Source organism: Columba livia, chromosome 10 (genome assembly GCF_036013475.1).
Source record: "Columba livia isolate bColLiv1 breed racing homer chromosome 10, bColLiv1.pat.W.v2, whole genome shotgun sequence".
Classification (NCBI taxonomy): Eukaryota; Metazoa; Chordata; class Aves; order Columbiformes; family Columbidae; genus Columba; species Columba livia.
In genome coordinates this window covers 10051832-10071416 of record NC_088611.1, presented here as the reverse complement: position 1 = coordinate 10071416, position 19585 = coordinate 10051832, and the positions used below count along the sequence as shown (strand labels likewise).

The window sequence follows — 19585 nt, the reverse complement described above, 5'->3', positions numbered from 1 at the left end:
GGGAGGCGCGTCCCCGGCAGGTGCAGCCTGGGAGGGCGGCTCTGCTGCCCCCAGCCTCTGCTGTTTATTCAGGTTTGAAGTTTGCCTTTTTATTGTCTAAAATAACTGGGTGTTGAAGCAAACAGCCTAAATACAGCACACAGACCTGTGCTTTTGCAAAGACACTGCACCTAGTGCTACTTGGTGAAGGGCCTGGAGAACAAGTTTTACGAGGAGCGGCTGAGAGAACTGGGGCTGTTCAGTCTGGAGAGAAGTGAGGCTGTTGACAACCGCCTGAAAGGAGGTTGTAGCATGGAGGGGGTTGGTCTGTTCTCCCAAGTAGCAAGTGATAGGACAAGAGGAAATGGCCTCAAGTTGCCCAGGAGAGGTTTAGGTTGGATATTGGAAAAAACTTCTTCATGGAAAGGGTTGTCAGGCATTGGAACAGGCTGCCCAGGGAAGTGGTTGAATCACCATCCCCAGAGATGTTTAAAAGATGTGTGGATGAGGTTCTCAGGGACATGGTTGAGAGGTGGACTCAGCAGTGGGAAGTTAACAGCTGGACTCAATAACCTTAAATGGCCTTTCCAACCAAAACAATTCTCTGATTCATTTCATGTATATGGTATTCAAGTTTATTCAAGATGTGTGTCTAGTACTTGTCACAGTTAACATTATTGAGAAAAATCTGCTCATGAGATGAATGCAGATAGGTCTGTGTTCCTGAAAATAACTTCTTAATTATCCATCAATATAATGCCTTAGCACAGTTGTTTACTGCTCATTACACCTCCACAGGAAAATATAGGGAAATGCAGACACTGCCTTTAAGTTTTCCACACTGAGATGTCAGGAACTGCAAGTAGAGGTCATTGTAATTGACAGATTATGTTATTCAGAAATATTTTTAGTAAGGGGAAGTTCCAATTGTGTAGGTATTGCTCAGCAGAAAGGAGGACTGGCCCTTTTGTAAACTCTCTTGGTAATCATTGCTAGTAACTTGCACCAAGGGAAGTGTTCTTGAGGCCTTGGTCTCTAGCTGAGCACATCATTAGTATCTATGGATGTTATAAGCACTTTCTTTCTCTTTTGCAGCAAATTGCTGCAGCAATACTGCAGCTGAAGGACAGCGAACAATATGTAGATAGCGTAACGTCAGAGACATACAAGGTGCAGTTCTAAGGCCCAAAAAGTAAGTGCTTACACCTTTGACTGTATTCAGTAGCAGTATGTAATGTAAGAGTGTGTGCATGCCTTCCTCCTAAGAGTACCCTCATCTATATTAATGGGTGATGATGCATCTCAGTGTCATTTGAGAATAAGGGCTTAGGAAAAAACAAAGAAATGGTAAATTCTTTGGGCACTTCTGTCCTGGGATTTGGATTTTTCATGCTTAAAAATGGATTTTACTAAGTATGACACAACCAGTCTTCATGGCAAAAACATCATCATGGAAGGGGGGAAAATATCACTCAAGGGGAAAAGAGAGAAACCTGCTTTTCTTTCTAAGTGAATATCAAATCCCATTACTGCAGTTTTGGGGTTTTGTACAGAAGTTTTCAGGGCAAGTGACTGAGAAGCCATGTGTCACAAGCCAGGTGAGTGGCAACATGATAGTGTACAAGCCAAGCAGGTCAGGAATGGAAATATACATTATAGAGGCACAACAGCCTCCTACTTTGCCCTTGGGAGAGGTAGCAATCTGCTGTTAGTAGCAAGAAGGAAATTACTACTTCCCTCTGTGCCAGCTTGCCTGTCTGGGACTCTGTGATCAGAGTAAAGGCTCTTCCTGCTCACTGTCCCCCTGCTAAGGAGCTGGGGAGCAGCAGGTGCACCTGCTGGCTTTCTTGTGTGACAAAAATCCAAAGTCCTGCTATCTCATTCAGGGGCAGAAAGGGTGCACTGCTTTTGTGTTTCCCCTGATTCCTTGCACAGCCAAAGCACAAAGCCTAAGGTAGCCGGTGATCAGCTGTCTCAATCCAGAGCTGTCAATACCTTCTGCATCAGGGAACTGCTAATGCCCTGTTTTCTTAATTTTTCCTGTACTTCACTGTAGTTGTTGAAGATTTTGTTGCTCTGTCATGTAAACCTTTACTTTGTGTGGAAGCTTCTGTTCAGGACTTTCAGAAGAATGGATTTTCTTCTGGATTTTCCACTATGTTCAAATAAATCTCTACTCATTCTGTGGGATATTAATGCAAATACTTAAGGTATATATAAAGATTAGGACTGTGCAGCAAAAAGAAGCATGACCATACTAAAGGAGGGTTTGTTTGGTATTAATACTGGAAATGAACACTACTCAACTGTATTTGCTGTATGAAATTTTACTGTATGCAAAATGACAGTGCTGGGAGTCTTCAGAAGGATGCATTTCAATTATCCACCATTAGTCCCTTTTGCCCTGTGACGTACTTAGAAAAGCAACAGAGTGCAGAAAAACAAATGAATACAAATTTAATTATAAAATCAACCCTGGCGCTGGTTCGGGTTCAGAAAACGTAAATGTGCCTTTTATGTTGAAACAGAATCATAATATTTTCATAGAATCTCTATGAAAAAGCAAAATAGATATTGCTTATTTTCTCCTTCCAGATTTCCAATGCAATTTACAGAAATTACAGCAGAATCTAGGTATCCAAACTCTGCAGTCTTCTAGAACTGAAAACAGTCTGCCAGGATAACTTCCCCATATTAAAGCCTTGGGATTCTGGCTGCATCATTACGGAATCCAGGAAAATCAGCTGATTTTCAGTGAGCTGGGACAGTTCTCTGGTGTATCTTGCCCACTCATTCTCATTGCTCATTTTTATATAATTCTTCTTTGCATCATTGCTGTACTTCCATCAGGAAGGTTTATGTTCCTTATTCTCTCAGGAGGCTAGATGAAATAATTACAATTACAGTTTGCTTCTGAGCAACATCCAACATCCAGTGTGTATTTCTGAGAACTTCTGAGAACTTTTGCTGGTGTCATTTATTGATCATCTTTGTGCTTCTAAGTAATTTGTTCATGAGTAGCTAATCTCTTCCACAGAGGGTTTAATTACTCTCTTCCCTCACACTGAGTATACCATGCTTCAGGATTAAGAGACTGATTTCACTCTTAGTAAAATATTATACAGAAGAGAGATACTTCAGCACTTAGCTGAAAAGCTGAGATGTTGTCTAGCATTTGTTTCTGTTGTTAGTGGTGCTTTTTATCTCCTAGTGCTGCAGAGTTGACATGGACAGCTCTGAAAACGATGGGGAGCTTTTGTGATCATCTACAGCATCATGAAGACCAGCCACAAGCAAGACTGGACAGTTTGGTTCTCAGAGTCCTGGTGGCTGCCCAGAATATCTTCTGTTCTCATTTTTCTTCCAGGGTTGCTGCTTGTGTGGAACCAACAGCAGAGGCAAAAAACCCATGCAAATGCACCCAGCAGGCTGGACTGATTTCTGTCCAAAATGGTCCAGAAAAGTCAACAGTTAATTGCAAATCTGGCAGCATAAAACAGAATAATATTGTTCTTACTCTTGGCACATAAGGCTTCAAACTTCATCCTAGCATATTTCATCAATGTTGAATTCACATAATTGCTACAAATAAGGTAGTGATGGACCAGAATAAAGTTCAAAAAGGAGAAAAAGAACAAGAGTTCTCCAATAGCAAAAAAAAAAACAAACTCTCTTGCAAAGTGTTTTCCTTTGAATAAAATCAGATATGTAAATGGGCAAAACATCTGTATTATAGCACTCTAAAAACTCAAGTGATATCTACCAAGTAGCACTGTTTTTGCTATTTTCTCTCTGAACTCTTGAACAGTTCTCATTCTTTAGACCCTCTTTGTGTATCTGTTTGTGATCTAAGCCCAACTTCCTGTTTGCTTACTGAGCAAATCAGGTTCTATTCGCTATCTTGGGGGCTACCTGCTGTAGTTCACATTATCAATGACACAGTTACTTTAAGAGAATAACTATGGTACTTCTGAGTGTGAATTTTTTCATTTGCTGACTGCCCTACCATTTTCTCTCTTCTTAAAGCTATAAGACTATGGGAATCTTATGAACTCACTGTGCTTGCAGCAGCATCCCAAAGCAAGTTCTTAAGAGAAATGGAAACATTTTCCACTTTCAGAAATTTTCATGATTGTCTTGTCTTTGCCAGCAGCCCTTCAAATCCAGCAAGTTCTTTGCAGTACTTAATCAGTATTTTTGGCTGAAGGGCCCTCAGTAGCACAACTTCCACAGCCTTTGAAGACCTGACCAAGACCCAGAGCAAATCTGGGAAATCGCCCCAGACCATGGCTTACTTTACATGCAGTTTCTATCATACTGCTGCTGCTCTTCTGCAGCACTCGTTAATGAAGACATTTCAAGGCATAATGCTGGTGTAACTGCTAAAGGTGTTCAGTGGGCAAAGCTCTTTGCCACTGGCTCTAGTGACAGTCCTTATATCACTGTCCAAGTGCACCAGACGTTCTAGCCTCAGCCTCCTGAACTCATCCAGAGATTAGATTTGATTACATGAGAATTCATTAGGATTACCTAATGATATTAAGCAACATTACTCTGCCAAATTTCTGATGAGTAATGGCTTGTAGTGTTGCAGCCATCATAGAACTCTATTCACTGACCTTTGCTTGAGTTCCTAAGTCATGGACTTCAACTTCTATGTATTCTTGCTTGATAGCCATAACTGCAACTCCTCTGATGTTACTTTTTACTGAAGAACCATGAAGTGGTAGGTTGCTGTGAATGGGAACACTTGTTGATCTGGACTTATTCCCTTTCCTCAGCGGGTTCGCTGTAGAGATAAGACAAGCCCTGAGCGTGGCAGCAGCCGTGACACCGTGTCCTGCCCGTTCTCTGAGGCAGCGGGTAGGTGTGGGTGGAAGGGAGAGGAGGGAAATGTTTTCTTCACCTTGTGCCAATTAAAGTGATACAGCAGTTCTGCAGCGCAAACATCTCATCCACCTCTGCAAGGCACTTTGTGCTGCGGTACTGCCAGTGTGCCCTACAGAGGGCATAAAAATTACTGTATTATCGTGGACTATATACCTTGGCTAATATTTTAAGGACAAATAATTGCATAATGTAAAAAATAAAATGAAATTTTACTTTTTTTTCTTGTCACTGCTGGTCATTCTGGCTTAAATTGTGTTGTCGGTCAGTAGACAAGCTTTAGCGTTAGCAGCATCCCTGTGCCAGATAGTCTTACTGAAGAGATTTTTACTTGGTTTAGTAAAACTCACTACTTTCAAAGTTTTAAACTGTTCTTCTGCAAAATAGCCGGTTTACCCCACATGACCGCGCTTCCGCACAGCTGACTGTTCTCAGGCTCTTATCTTCCAGTAATTAATTGAATTACCCCAGAAGCGAAAGCCGGGTGTGTAAACAACCTTGTGAAATCTCAATCACTTCTATCTGAGCGCAAGGGTTTAAGCGTGATCTCTCCGCTATCTTGCATTTCCCAAACCGTGCTAAGACCTGCGTTTACTGAGTATTTATATTCCCTGGCTTGATTTTCTTGAAGTCTGTGTTGCTGGCAAGGCTGTGCCGGTGCATCCCGCTGCTCCTCGACGGCAGGTGGGCGCTTCAGGAGCCGTCTCCCGGTGCCAGGGCTCTGTGCAAAGCCCCCCCCCCCCCGAAATACAGTGTCGAGGCCCCAAAGCTTAGGACGTGTCGAACGCGCAGCCCTGTCAGAGTCCCGGCCGCCCGTGGAGCCCGCAGCCCCGGCCCCGCTCCGGGGGTCGCCCTGGCGGTGGCTCGGAGCGCGGCGCGGTGCACGCCGGGAGTTGTAGTCCCGCGGGGCCCTTCCCCGCGGCGTGCGGTGCCGCCAGGACTGCGTTACCCAGAGAGCCCCGCGGCGCTATATAAGGCGCGTCGGCGAGCTCCCAGCGCAGTAACCATGTGGATGTGCAGCTGAGGCGGTGGCGGGTGCGGGGAGCTCGGCGTAGCCTTCATCCTAACGGGACCGGGCAGCGCCGCGCCGCCAGCATGGGGCTGCCGAGCCGCCACTAGCCCTCCCCGCCGCTACAGGAGCCAGGTAGGGCGGGGGGGGGGGTGGGCAGGCAGGCAGGCAAGGGCTGCGGCAGTGGCTGGGGAGGGAGGCGGCGAGCCCGCCCCGCTCCGGCCGCTGGGGCAGCCCCACTGCTGTGTGTCCGGGGCGGGGGTCCGGGAGCTGCAGCAGAGGCGGAGCAGTGCTCGGCGGGGATGCCCGGCCGCAGCAGTCCCTGTGGGAAGGGGCAGAGAGCTCTCCGTCCTCCCGGCTCCGCAGTGCCTGTCGTGGCCCGGCCGTGCCGGGCGGAGCAGGGAGCAGTGCCGGCCCGGGCCGGGGTCGCCGCCCGGAACTCGCCGCAGCTCCGCGGGACGGCTGAGGCCTCGGCGGTGTCCGCTCCGACTTTGCCCGTGTTTTTCCTCTCGTACTTGAGGCGCAGTTGCAGGGGATGTTTGGCGTTATGTAAACACTTGTGAGCACTGATGGGGACTTGGCTATAGGCGATCTTATTCTTAAATGGTCAAAAGCTGGGCAACTGTGGGTGGATATTTCTGAGGGTCTTGGTAACTGGTCTGACAGGCCAAATATTTAGCTGTTTCCTGGACTACAATAACTGTACTTCAGCGCGGGGGGGCACATGTGCATTCCCCATGTATGTGGGATGCATCATAATTCTGAGCAGGTTTATGTCTTAATGATAAAAGCTTAATTATTGCTAATTGATCGGGATATCTGTGGCCTGAAGCTGGCTTTGTGGTTCCCCTGTGCAGGGAGGCTGCCTGTGCCTGTTGCGCCTCGGACCCTCATTGTGTTTCCCTGGGTGCAGGGGCACTTGATGCAGTTGCAGTGGCTTGGGGACTGTCAGGCTCTCCTCTCTAGCACAAAACCAAACACATACTCTTTCCCCTAGGTGGGTTTATTCTGGCTCACAGTAGTTTGTTTGTACAAAGAACTCCAACAGGTGAAAGGTTTGAAAAACTGCATCAAATACATCACATGCCACACTGTGCAGCGTTTCACATGTGCCCGCTCAGCTGCAGATGGGTTGGGCTGTGGTGTTGCTACTTGTGAATCAGGAAGGGGAAATGTGGCTAATACGGTCGAGATCCTGGCCTTATGAAGATACAGGGACTTGAAGTCGTGTGGAGTAATGTGTGTGTGTCATACCTGTTCATTTTATTTATTAATGAGGGCCAGTACTTGTGCATGTGTTTTTGTTTCTTGAATGTGCATTTTGTTATTTGCCTTTGAGGTTTTTTCCTGTGCTTGGAAATTTTCCTGGTGTCCCAGGACTTCCAAACCTGTTGAGCCAAAAGACTCACTGACTCAGAGCCCAGTCCGAAGGCCCACATCTCAGTTGCTTACCACGCCAGGTTCAGCTGCATGAGTGCGGTATGCCATATGGAGCCAGTATCAATGTCTTGCCCTTGGTGGTTCCTCTGTGGCTACTGGGTGCTGAATTTTTTACTTGTTTTCTGAACCTTTATGCCAGTTTTTCAGGTTCTAAATGCTCGATGGTTTTGCTGGTGTAAGGTTGGTTCCTGAAACAATAAAAATATTGCATGGCATAGTGATTGTAGCAAAGCATTGGTTGTCCAACACTGGTTGTTCAGTGAGTGGAGAGAACTGGTGGCATGGATCAGGCCAAGACTTCTGGCATAACAGTACAATTGACAAAACAAATGGAAAAGTTGCATGCTGCGGAGACCAGTGACTTGGTGTGAACGCTTAGCGGTCCCTGTGTGTAAACTGACAAAGGAGTGGTTGTGGACATGAGAAACACAGTTCCAGTGTTTTTCAAAGCAAGCTGTTATAGGAACACTGTCAAGTAAGCTGTTTGAGCTGATTATTTCTAATGTGTTCTTTAAGCCATCTTTTGTTTGTCAACAACAATATTTTTCTTGTTAAAATACCTTATTCCTTCCTGAGATTTAAGTGTTTGCTTAGATGAGTTTTAACCATCTGTTTGTTTTGCAGTGCTGATTAAGTCTTGAAATGGGGAGTGATCTGGTTTCCTCTTACAGGGCTTCATAAATTAGGAAGTAAACAGCAAGAGTAACTTTGGTTGCCTTTGCAATCGTGGGGTGGAGCTTAAATGTGGGAAATATTGTATTTTTCAAAATATGCTAGTCCTCTACATGGTCACTGGAGGGTGGAAAAGGCTCTAGTGAAGAACACTGAAGGGGGCGAGCACTTGGTTCATTAATTCAGGGACTGTTGTTGGAGCTGCAGGTCTGGGTGAGAGCAGGTACATGGAGGAGGAGAGCTGGGGCTGATGGGCAGGGCAGAGAGTGGTGTAAGTGACTGCTGGGGTCTCTGGTTGTAAATGAGAAGAGTAATGCGATCTTATTCATGACACCATCAATCCTCTCAGATCACCTCAACAAATCTGTGTTTGTGTGGGGTGGGGTAGACTAGAAAGTGTAGAAAAAGAGTTCAGGTGAAGAGGTTGAGTTCAGGTGAAGAAACTGAATCTTGAGTCCTGGCTGCTCACAGGTGCCATCACAAATTAGTGAGCCTTGCGAGCAGTGAAGCCACGCTGCTGTGTGGTGTGAGGTGTTGGTCCGATTTTATAGTAACTCGTCTTGGAAAGGCTGTGCTGAATGGGCATTACAATGTGGGAGTGTGAGAAGATGGCCAGTCACCTGCAAGACTGGCAGGTTTTGGATGATATGTGCAAGCGAGGATCCAGCTCCTGCAGTACTGTGTGTGTGCCAAGGGAAAGGGAATGGTACTGGTGGCTGATCCATAAATGGATGGTGTGGTCCATAAATCTGTTCTGGAAGCAGAAGCTCCTTTTAGTTTCCTGTAAGATGAACTTGTTCCTCCAAAATTGCTGAAATGGATGGTATTGAAGTGAAGCTTCTTTTTCAGTGCTATAAAGCAGGCTTCAAACAGGACCAAGATATCTTGAGCAATTGTCTTGTATCTGCCCTTTGGTGAAGCAGGTGCAGCCTATTCCAGTTGATGTGTTGACTGTGCGGTTCCCCTGTGATGCTGTGCGTGGTAATTCTTCGGTGCACAGCATACTCCTTAGGAGCATCTGATATGTCAAGTTGCAAAGTGTACTGGGAGTCTTTGAGACATTATTACCCCATAAATATAAGATAGTTGTAGTTGTAGGATTGTGTCTTAAAGACAGGAGGAATCTCAAGATCCCGTGGGAGGTGGGATGAGGGTAGTGGCTCTGTAGTAGCTGGTAGACGAGCTGCTCACTCGCCTGTGGGTGAGTGTGAGGGAAGGCAGCTTCACCAAAGCAGCTTATGGAGACCAGAGGGGTTTAGAGGTAGAAAGTGGTGTGCTGCTGGGAAGTTATGTAAATGTAATGTTTCTGTCCCAATGTGACTGTGTTATTAGTCCAGTTTTCTAAAAAACTGCCTTACAGTACATTCCAAATGAGTTTCTTCTGCTGCTGAGATAGCACCTTTGCTAGTTTTTGTTGCTTCAGTAGCTTGGAGCCTTTTTTCTGCCTTATTTTTTTTATGTGCTTGTGATAGTATAGAAGAAGAGTTTAAAAGCCATTGAGCAGTCTCCTGTAGTGGCCTGTGCTGGGTACAGACAGGTCCTGCTTTGCTGGGTGCTGTAAAGAAGACTTGAAAAAGCAGCAGACAGTATCCTGGGCTGCTAAGCTGAATCCTGTCTGTGTCCATAGCTATTCAAAATGATTCCTGTGCTCTTCTGCCGTGCATCTCCCAGATGCTGCTGCAGGAGGCAGGATGCCAAACAGCACCAGCTTTGATCTGCCTCAGAATTCCTTTCTGATTTGTATTTCCAACGGATGCTACAAAAGCACTACAGCAATTATTGCCTGGTTCTCTGTCTTGGCATGGATGGAGGGTGGCTGGGTATGGAGGCAGAACTCCCTTTCCAAGGTGCTGCGACTGCTCATTAGATTGGCAGAGGCAGCCGCAGGAAGCATGTGTTGTTCTTGTTTGTTCTGTACCTGTTGAGAAATTACATTTTTAAGTCTTCAGAACTGTAGTGTTTTATGGCACTAAGTTCCTTGGGAGAAAAAAAATTAAGATCAAAACTACGTGAAGTGTAATACAGAAGACTAAAGCTGCAAAATTCAGCTGTGGATTCTGAACTCAGAAAAGTTTCATTTTCATAGTTGTGGTTTTGGTTAAGCCTATCAAAACTTAGATCAAGACTCATTTTTCCTTCCTAACAGTGTTAAATGGAGAGTAGAATGTCACTTTAGATTTCAGCAAGTTAACCCTCCAGAGAGAAAAAAGTGTTAGAAATGTTGATGGAAGTGTGCATTACTTTGCTAATTTATGGCTTGCAGTGATGTAACTGCATCCTCGAATGCTGGAATGTCAATGTGAGGAGCGTGGCAGAAAGCCGAGCGTTGATACCTCACTGATCATTGGGCTGAGCAGGTTATAGAAGGATGGTGAATAGATCCAGGAAAACTGAATGCCAGATGAAGCACGTTCTGGGATAGGATGCTGGATAATATTGCTGCTCTCAGAGTAACCTGATACTGAGCTATAAGGAAAGAGCCTTGGCTGCTGGAACCAGATGTAGTGATGTACACAAACATTTCATTCTGTCTTCATCCTTGCCATGTGCAAGATGTCTGCAGTCAGAGACTGTAATCACTGTGTGTATACATGTAAGAAATTTCTGATCACAGTAGGCCAAAAAATGCCAAAAGGCTGTACCTTTTTTTTCCTAATTAATTTCTGGGAATTGTTTAGTAGCAGTGTAGTATGAAACTTTTGCAAACCTTTCTTTTGTACCTTGGACCATTCTAACCACTTCTTAACAAATTCACAAGTCTGCCAAGAAGTTTTGATTGTAGTCCAGGTATGTCCTGTCTGCATCCCACTTCTCTCTATGGGAAGAGATGTATGGGCACAAAGACAGATACCTGAGTTGGTTGATGATGTGTGGTCTGAAAGGTTAGTTGAAATCTTATGATTAAAATAACACTGCAGTCCTTGGCCACTTGTCCGTCAGTAAGGGTTGAGTAGATTGAGTTGCTAATGCTTTTCATGCGATAAGGTTGTGCAATATTTTAAACCTTTGCTTTAGAAGAATGACCCATGCTTGCATTCTAGGAGAGTACTGTTGGGGGGCCAACATGTAGAACTCAACCTGGGTACTGCAGTATTCATCTGTAAAGGAGCCCAACCCATCAGGGTTTTTTAGATCAGCAGGGCTCAAAGTAGGTCCCCTGGCCACCAGTGGTTCTCCACACGTGCTGATCATGTGCTGGTAGTGGCTCCTCCTCCTTGGCTGCTTGTCACGGGCACTTAGGTTTTAGTCTGCAGACCTGGTGCCTCCTGAGGTGTCTAGGAGAGCAGCGAGCTCACCCTTCTAGGGTTGCTACATCTAGAGGACGAGAGAAGACTTGCAAGCATTCAATAGGAGAGGCTTGCAAGTGGAAGAAAAGCTTTAACTTGATTTGCGCTGGGAACCCAAGGCTACCGGGAGGCATCCAGCAAAGCCCAACCCTGGAAAACGACACCAGTACCGCCATGGAGGAGAGAGAACCTCCACCCAGGTGCAGTATTGGTGAAGGGAGAAATGGGAGGTGTAGGACATGGGAAGGGTGTTAGTGTTGGGCAGGTAGGGTCAGAGGCAGATGAAGGTTAGTGAGATGGACAGACAGAAGGAAAATACTCTAGGTCAATTTAGGGAGTACTTCATTTGCTAGAGTGTGTATCTTGTGAGGAAGGAAGCTTGAAGGCTTGATGCAGGGAATGGGACTGTAGGAGACAGCCCGTTCTGTGGTAAAGCCTCAGCAGATACATGGCCAGGCAAAGTGAAATCAGGACTGTTCTGTACCCTCTTCTTCCCTGGCCATTTTTCTTCCTTGGCCAAACTCCAGTTGGTGTTATGAACCAAGCTTGCTCTCTTTCCCCATGACATTGGCTGCCCTGTTTCTTTTGGCGTGTTCCAACTCTCTCCTTCTAATAGAAATATGCTGGAAAACATTGTGTGCTTGTAGGGGCCTCGTCCAGAGGCTGACGTCTGAGCCGCCTTCTCCCATCAGGGTTAGAGCCAGTAAGTACAAACTTCAGTAAGTATCAACTTCAGTTAAGTGCTTTTTTCTTTTAATGGAATTAAAAAGATGCTGTCACATCATACTTGTTTTGAAACAAACAAAAAATGCTTTTTTTTCCTCTGATGGTGTATCTTTAATAGATTTCCTTTTTTCAGCTTTCTGCAGATGCCTGTCAATAGGATCTGTCAGTCATGTTTCTCACATCAGTCTGATGGCTGCTGTATAACATATCACGGTCAAAGTATAACATCTGTCCAGAGTATTGTTATGAGTGTGTTACTTTCGACCTGAATTTTCTGTAACTAGCTTGTCTGGTTGCACTAGGAAAATAAAAAAATGCAGGTGCTCTTTCTGAGGAGAGAAGGATGTTGTACGTGTTTGCTTTCCTGTATTGAGGATTTATTGAGATTTAAGTTAACGAAATGAGTTATATTTTCTGTTCATAATTTTTTCTTAAACTGACTTCTGTTACATCTATGACATAGTCACTTCTGAATAACTTTGTCATTAGTATGGTAAAAAAAAAAAAACCTATTTGTCTGTGGAGTGGCAAATAGCATGAATAGAGCATAATTAACATCATCATTATTTTGCTGTATGAATTTATAGCCTCTTCTAACTTCCTTCAAGAAAAGCAGGAAACATATGCTTGATTAAATGTGCAAAGAGACTGAGTTTCCTCCTGGGAGAAGAGGGTGGATGGGGATTTGGGAGACCTGGATTCAGACCTGGGCTCTGAGTCTGACCCACTGCGTGTCCTTGAGAAAGTCGTTGTGCTGCCCCCTCCTCCCCCTTCCACAGCCCCCATCTTGCCTCTTCAGACTGCAAACTATAGGCAAATCTGCTGCGTTATAAGCGTTAGGAGGAAAAATACTTTATCTGAGAAAGTGCATTTCTCCTCTTTAATCTAACGGTTCATCAAATCACAATTTGCTGGCAGATAGCAGGCTCCTGGACATGAAAGGTTGCAGTTAAATGGAAAACAAGATGATGTGGTAGATAACGGAACCATACTGATTTCTTTTTTTTTTTAGCATGTGTAATCTCTCAAATGTAATTTATGCACACGTGTGCATGAAATCAGCAGTGCTGAACCCTCGCAAAATGTAATGTAGTTCCCGAACTGCCTCCCGCTGCAAGCATGTGAGGAGGGTGAAGACCCCGATGTTCGAGACCGAGTGGCTGTGGGCTCCTGGTGCTGCTGGTATTTTCTGTGTGCTACCAACAGCACTGGTGGCTGAGAAACTGCAGGAGTTGGTTCTGCTGTTGGCTTGGTGAACAGGCTTCCCTGAGCTGGCCCACATGGTGCCCTGACCCAGCTGCCCAAAATCTGTCCTGTTTGTCTTCTCCCGTGTGTTTAAGGGGCTCCTTTTAGATTTGCTAAATCAGAAGCTTTGCAAAATGACAGTGCTCTCTCCTGCAGCCCCAGAGAGTTGTTATTCACTAGATGATCTTTTAAATAGGGCACTTCCTCCTGGCTTTGGCTGTTTTAATGGGATTCTTTTGAATCTTTCTCACAGGGCTCAGAGAGGAAATCTTCCCTTATTTTTATTGAAATAAGAATGGGAAACATCAGGGTTTGATTTCAGTTTTTAAAGAGTTAGTTGCACCTGTAAAAATAGATACAGAATGCTGGGAGGGTATTATCATGAGGCCATGGAAATCATCAGAGAAACATTAGTTAGAAGAAACATTCAATCAAGCCCATAGAACCAAATTTTCAGCCAAGTAATTTTGTAATAAGGTTTGAATTTACCAAATTGTTTAAGCATTGGACATTCACTTTAATCTAGGGCGTCAGGGCTTGGGTGCATTTGAGTAAATGTTGGCCTGCTTGGCCTAATTTACAAGTATTAAGGACCTGATTCCATTTGATTCAAACACACCAGCGTACCTCGTCTTGTGGGTTCTCAGCTGATCTAATCTTGGTGCAGTGTTAGTGATATCTGTTAATTTTTGGGTGGTTCTTCAAATACATGGCAGTAGCTTATGCCATTAAGTTGTCCTTTATGTTTGCATTTTTGTTCTCTCTCTACTCTTAAACTCTGATTTTTTTTCCATTAAAAATGGAACCAAAATTCAACTTCCACTGTGGAGTTTCCTGTCTGCAGGAATGAAGTTGAAGCAGTTATGTACAGTTTGAGATTCTATTATTACCTAAATGACCTAAATAGTGAAAAAGAGTTTGATAAAGTGCTGCTCCAATTTCTGTAACAGTACATATAAAATTGCCAGTCTCTATTTAATTGAGCACTAAACCACAGTGAAAATATGATAATAGAGAATTGAGTACATCGTGGGACTGCAGGGCACAGCAAGGAGCTCTTTTGCTCAAAACAAACATCATTAGAACCATCTTAAAAAGATTAAGTCATTTGCATCCCAGTTGCTGGAAATCAAACCATCAGCAATAAGACATATTTGGTCTTGTTTATTCTACAAATAGGATTTGTAGTCATAGGTTCAAGTATTAAAATCGCCCACAAAACAGACACGTGAGATGTGGTATCAGCAAAGTAGCTTCAGAATCTCTGAAAAGCATTTCAGCATTAAATGGCTTGAGATGAGGAACAGCATGCTGCAGAAATCCTGTTACAAACAGTCCCGGTACAGAGGGACTTCAAAAGGGGGCCTTGACTCTGCTATTCAAGGAAAGCAAACTTTCAGCATTGCTCTGATGCCTGTTTTTTCTAACTTAGCATCAACATCTAGATAAGTTATGGGAGAAATTAGTCTAAAATGTTTACAAAGCAGTTGCATTTCCTATTATGTGATCTTCAAAAAGCAGCTGTCTCATTAAGGTATTTGATATTTAACAGTCAGTTTGATTTCTGCTTGCACTTTTAATTCTGCTTTAACTACCATTATGAAATGTGTTTTCATGAGAAAATGGATTGAAGTGACTCAGAGTTGAATTTCAGTGACTATATCAAACTTATACTGGCTTAATCAAGGCCATCAGGCTAAGCGTATGATCTGCTTGTTCCCTGAAATATGACTGAGTTCTTTCAGTCTTCCTGAAAGCCGGTGGGAACAGTTATGAGGGAGAGTCTGAAGAACTTCACCCTGGGTTTGGACAGGAATGGTAGTGCTGAGGGTAAAGGGCTTCCTACAAACCCCGTCAAAGTGCTTAGCTCGTGTTTCTTTTAATTGGCTTTTGCTATGTGAAATGTAGCTTGTTTGGAGGATATGTGCAAAATAACCTGTTAGAAAATAATAGAAATGAACCCTATAATTATGGTCAAAAGACCAAACTCACGGTTTTGTGATACAGATTTGTGTTCACCAAAGTAGTACAGGGTAGTGAGGGAAAGGCAAGTCCAAAAACTCTTGAGATGAACAGGACATGTTCCTGGGTTTAATTAACTGCCAGAATTTAGCTAATGTATTTTCAGAGCCAGTCCCGAGAGCAAAACTATAGTCTGGCAAAATTACTTGTAAAGCAGTACCTTGCAATTCACATGAAATTGAGCAGGTTTCTGTATTTAGCTTTTGGGGAGTAGGTTCTTAAACAAAGACTTTTATTTTCCTGTGCAGATAACCTGTGTATAAAGCACTGACTTTTATATAGATAATGTAGATATGGAAGTCATCACCAATATAATTAAAAGAATTCGAGCTGTCAAGGCTCAAAAAAAACCCCTGAAATATGAACATTTTACAGTATTTTTTTGATGTCTATGGGGAAACATAGTCTGCTTCTCAATGTACAGTCTACTTCTAGTTCACATGTCATTTCTCATCTTAAAAATTAAGTCTTTCTGTCAGAATTAGTCTTCAGCTTAGTGGGAAAAGAAAATTATTTTAAAAACTTATATTGGTGCTGTTGACATTGCTGCACCTGAGTTAAGCCTCATAATACTTGTTTAGAGAAACCCAACTCACTTTTTCTAGATTTATATGCTAGTATTGCCATGCCACTATAATTTCCTTGTCAGAGTATGTTTTTTGTCTTTGTTTTTGGGTTGTTTTTAAGTAAGTTTACATAGAAGGCAGGGGGATTGGACTAGATGATCTTTTGAGGTCCCTTCCAATCCCTAACATTCTGTGATTCTGTGAATCTTGTTTTCCCTCAGTGTTGAAGTGGAAGAGAATGAGGCTGTTCCATGGCCAGCAGACTGCCCTGTTATGGCTGGAACATGATGGGTTTCTTGCAGGACGCCTCTCTTGCGGGGATGTGAGAGTGCCATTAAAACTGGGATCGTGTGTAGCAATAACCACAGTCATTCTCTTAGGGCTGTCCTTCCTCTAGTATTAATCGATTGCTCTTGGCACTGGCCTATCTAAAATAAATGAATTGCAGAGTAATGGCTGTATTTGTCTGCAGAGCACAATTGCTTTCTGAGCAGGGTGATTGTGCTTTTAGCCGTGAGAGCTGGGTACTGAGTGTATGTGCCCTGAGCTTCTGGTGTCATCTCCTGCCTTTGGCCAACGTGATGCAGGAGACACACAGCATCCCCCTCCTGGCCAAGGGGATATGCATGGATGCTTTGGCTGGTGTGTCCAGGAGGGAACTTGTTAAGTCTCTGTGGTCTGCCTGTGCCATGAACCTGGGACAGATGTGTCTCAGCTTCTGGCTGCACATTCCCGTGGAGGTCTGGGGGGCTGAGCGTGGTCAGCTGAATGTTGACAGAGGTTTTTTTAAAAGGTATTCGAAGTAGGTACTTGGATACTTTGCTCTTGAAAACCGTCTAGTTTTACTTTTTGTCTTATATCCCAGTTGTCCTTCTTATCAGAGGTGGAAAACATTCAGTTTGTGGTAGCAGATCATTTAGTGTTTAATGCAAATAACTGAAAATTAGTGGAGTAATTTTGTTAGGTATCACGAGTCCTTTGTGAGGAGACTGTGAAAGCAGCTTTGAAGTAAGCTAAATCAGTTTAGAAATTTTTCTCTTGTAAATCTTCTGTGTGAGGAGGCCTATTGGGTCATTAAGTCCCTCACTCCATCTGCCAGTTCAGCATGTTCCTGAGCACCGGCCAATCTCAGAAACAGCATGTTTAAAGATAAATGTCAAGTGGACTGACTTTTGGTATTCAGTTATTAAAAAACGTGATAGATGTAGACAGTGTTCATAATATTGCTTTTGACTGTGGGTAAGCCATAGGATAAAGAGGCTCACCCTACTTGGAATTGGCAGCATGCTTTGTGAGAGCAGTGGAGGCACACTGTCCGAGCTCTGTTGGAGATAACGGCACACTGATCAACATTAAAACAGTTTTCAAAAAGAATACAAGAAAGGGTTGAGTGAGGACTTATATGCTAAATACTGCATGCCTGAGAAGAGGATTGATCTGGCTACAATTTTTTAAGGCTTAAGTCTAGACTCCAGCAAAGCTGCTGACCAGCGGGAAGTGTGAGGAGCACGGCTCCCCAGGTTGGGACCGGGAGAGGTTGAGGTTCAGCACTCTGGGGTGCACAGAGGCAGAACCTGGCTCTGTAGTGATGCCTTTGCAAGCCTGCCCAGGAAACTTTAAAAAGGATCTGGTGAACAGACTGACAATGAAATTCAATCATACCGTGTACTTGAACTATTTCCAGACCTAACTTATGTTATCTATAACCATATAGTGATTATAGGTGAAGCTGCTAAACATCTTATTAATGTCAATAAATTGGAAAGGAGCTTGTTTTAGGGGTTATACAACATGGTTTGTCGTAGTTACAACATCATGGTATATGTCATGGTATGTCAGGATCCTCCTCGGTAAAGAAAATACAAAAAAATTGAGGCTATATTCTGGAAAATAATGCAGAAGTTTGATTGTCTATCCTCGGGCCAGGTTTCAGACAAGGATCTGAGATAATTTTTTTCTCTTTTTTTGCCAGTTTTTTTGACCTTCTCATTCTCTTGGGAGCAGTTGTTGCGATCATCTGCGTCTTCTAAAGCAAAAATGATACAGTCCAGTAAAGTAATCCCCCTTGCACCCTGAATGGGATACCTTACATGCCATTGTAAAAATGGGGTGTTTGGAAGTATCTGTGTTTCTTGTTAACTTGGATGTCATGGATTTGATTTTAGAGGGGCTGAGACTTTCTTACCCTTGGCATGAACTTGGCATGTTACCTTTCGTTGTTTCCTGGATTTGTCTTTGATTGTAGAGTTGACACAGGGATTTAGAGGCATGAGAATGTCTATAATGTGCTTTGACTTAATAATAATCAAAGTTGTTATTGCCACCACCACTCTTTGGGAGTGAGGCAGCAAGGAGGGATAGCTATTTGGAGCTTTCTAGAAGAAAAGCATAGCTTCACGTTTTTGCTCACACTTCCATATCTGCTGCACATTATTAACAGCAGCTTTTAAATCTCCATGAATCTGTCCTTGTTGAGCTACAGCCTTGCTTAATACACTTGATCCTTACACTTTTGGTAAACAAGATAATGTTCAGTGAAAGGGGATATTTATCCCCTGTACAATGTCAGGGCTGTGCTCTATAATAAGCATAATTTCCTGCTGCTTCGTTTTCCTGGTGGTACACCATTTATAACGGGTTTGGGTGTGATGTTGGAGAGGGTGGAAGTATTTTCAGTTATTTTCCCTTAAATCTGGGAGCATGGTCCTGGGCAGTGTCCCTGGCGGGGCTGCCCTGCAGAGCGAGTCATTGTGGTGAGAAGGAGCAGGTTGGAGTAGCTGTGTTTGAAACCCCAGGAGCAGACAGATATTTTGAACTGAGGGATCAAAAACACGGCTTAGGAGGATCTCCAAGAACCCAGTAAATGGCCTTGGAAAAGATGTCTTTGAAAATCTGTTCAGTTGGGCTTTGTTTTATCTGCGCTCATGTTGTTTGTCTCTTTGTTGCTGTGACAGACAGAAACTCTTTTATGTCTTTACATAAATGACAGGTCCTGTATCGTTCAAATCAGGATTTGGGGCTTTAAAGAAAATAAGGATAGTTCTTAGTACTGAGGAAGTTGACAACACTAAGCAGCTGTTTCTTCAGTGTTGTTTGGGCAATCTTTTTTAAAAACAGGATTGAAGAGTTCCTGATTCCACAGCGATTTGCTTCCTGATACATAAATAGTTTAAAGCATTTGTGAAAAATCTTGATGTTTTTACATGCAAAATCATCATGGTCAGGCATATTCAGTGGGTCTTCACCTACTGCTGTCTTTGGGACCACAGCTGAAAGTGAGCAGCTACCTCAGTGTTGGTCAATATTTTGACGTGACCCAAAATATTTACATGAATCACATACATATTTTACATTACAATTCATACTAGCATACCAGAGAACCTTGAAAATATGTTTAAACCTACTTTTGATTCTGACAAGGAATCTGGGAAAGAAATGTGTTGTGTTTTAGAAGGTACAAATAACGTGTTAAGCTGAGGCAGCCCACTCTTCTTCCCCCTTCCCCTCTTGCCATAGGATGAAATGCGTTCGTATGCCTGGACTGAAATGGCTGAATGGGATGCTGGTACCTGCTTGGTTTTTGCTAGTTTATTTTTCAAAGCAAGCGTTTTGACATGCTGTGTTTTCTTTGATACCTGAAATTCAAGTGCAAGAACTTGTTCAGTTTCTGAAACAAATGAACAAACAAAAGCAAAGGGTCCTGTTGTTGTAACCTCAAGTAACTTATACTGAGAAATTCTGACTGATAAAGA

General features: G+C 43.5%; 1 protein-coding gene across 4 annotated transcripts in view; it reads left to right on the top strand.

Annotated features, from left to right (window-relative positions):
• The first annotated feature begins 5852 nt into the window (after positions 1-5852).
• ITPR1 (inositol 1,4,5-trisphosphate receptor type 1) overlaps positions 5853-19585 on the top strand; it is a 174398-nt gene continuing 160665 nt past the window's right edge. For 3 of the 4 annotated variants that reach the window (XM_065074564.1, XM_065074557.1, XM_065074555.1), the window contains exon 1: positions 5853-6010. The gene's annotated coding sequence lies outside the window, so the exon portion shown is untranslated. The remainder of the gene's footprint in view (positions 6011-19585) is intronic. The other variant, XM_065074563.1, reaches the window with a different exon arrangement.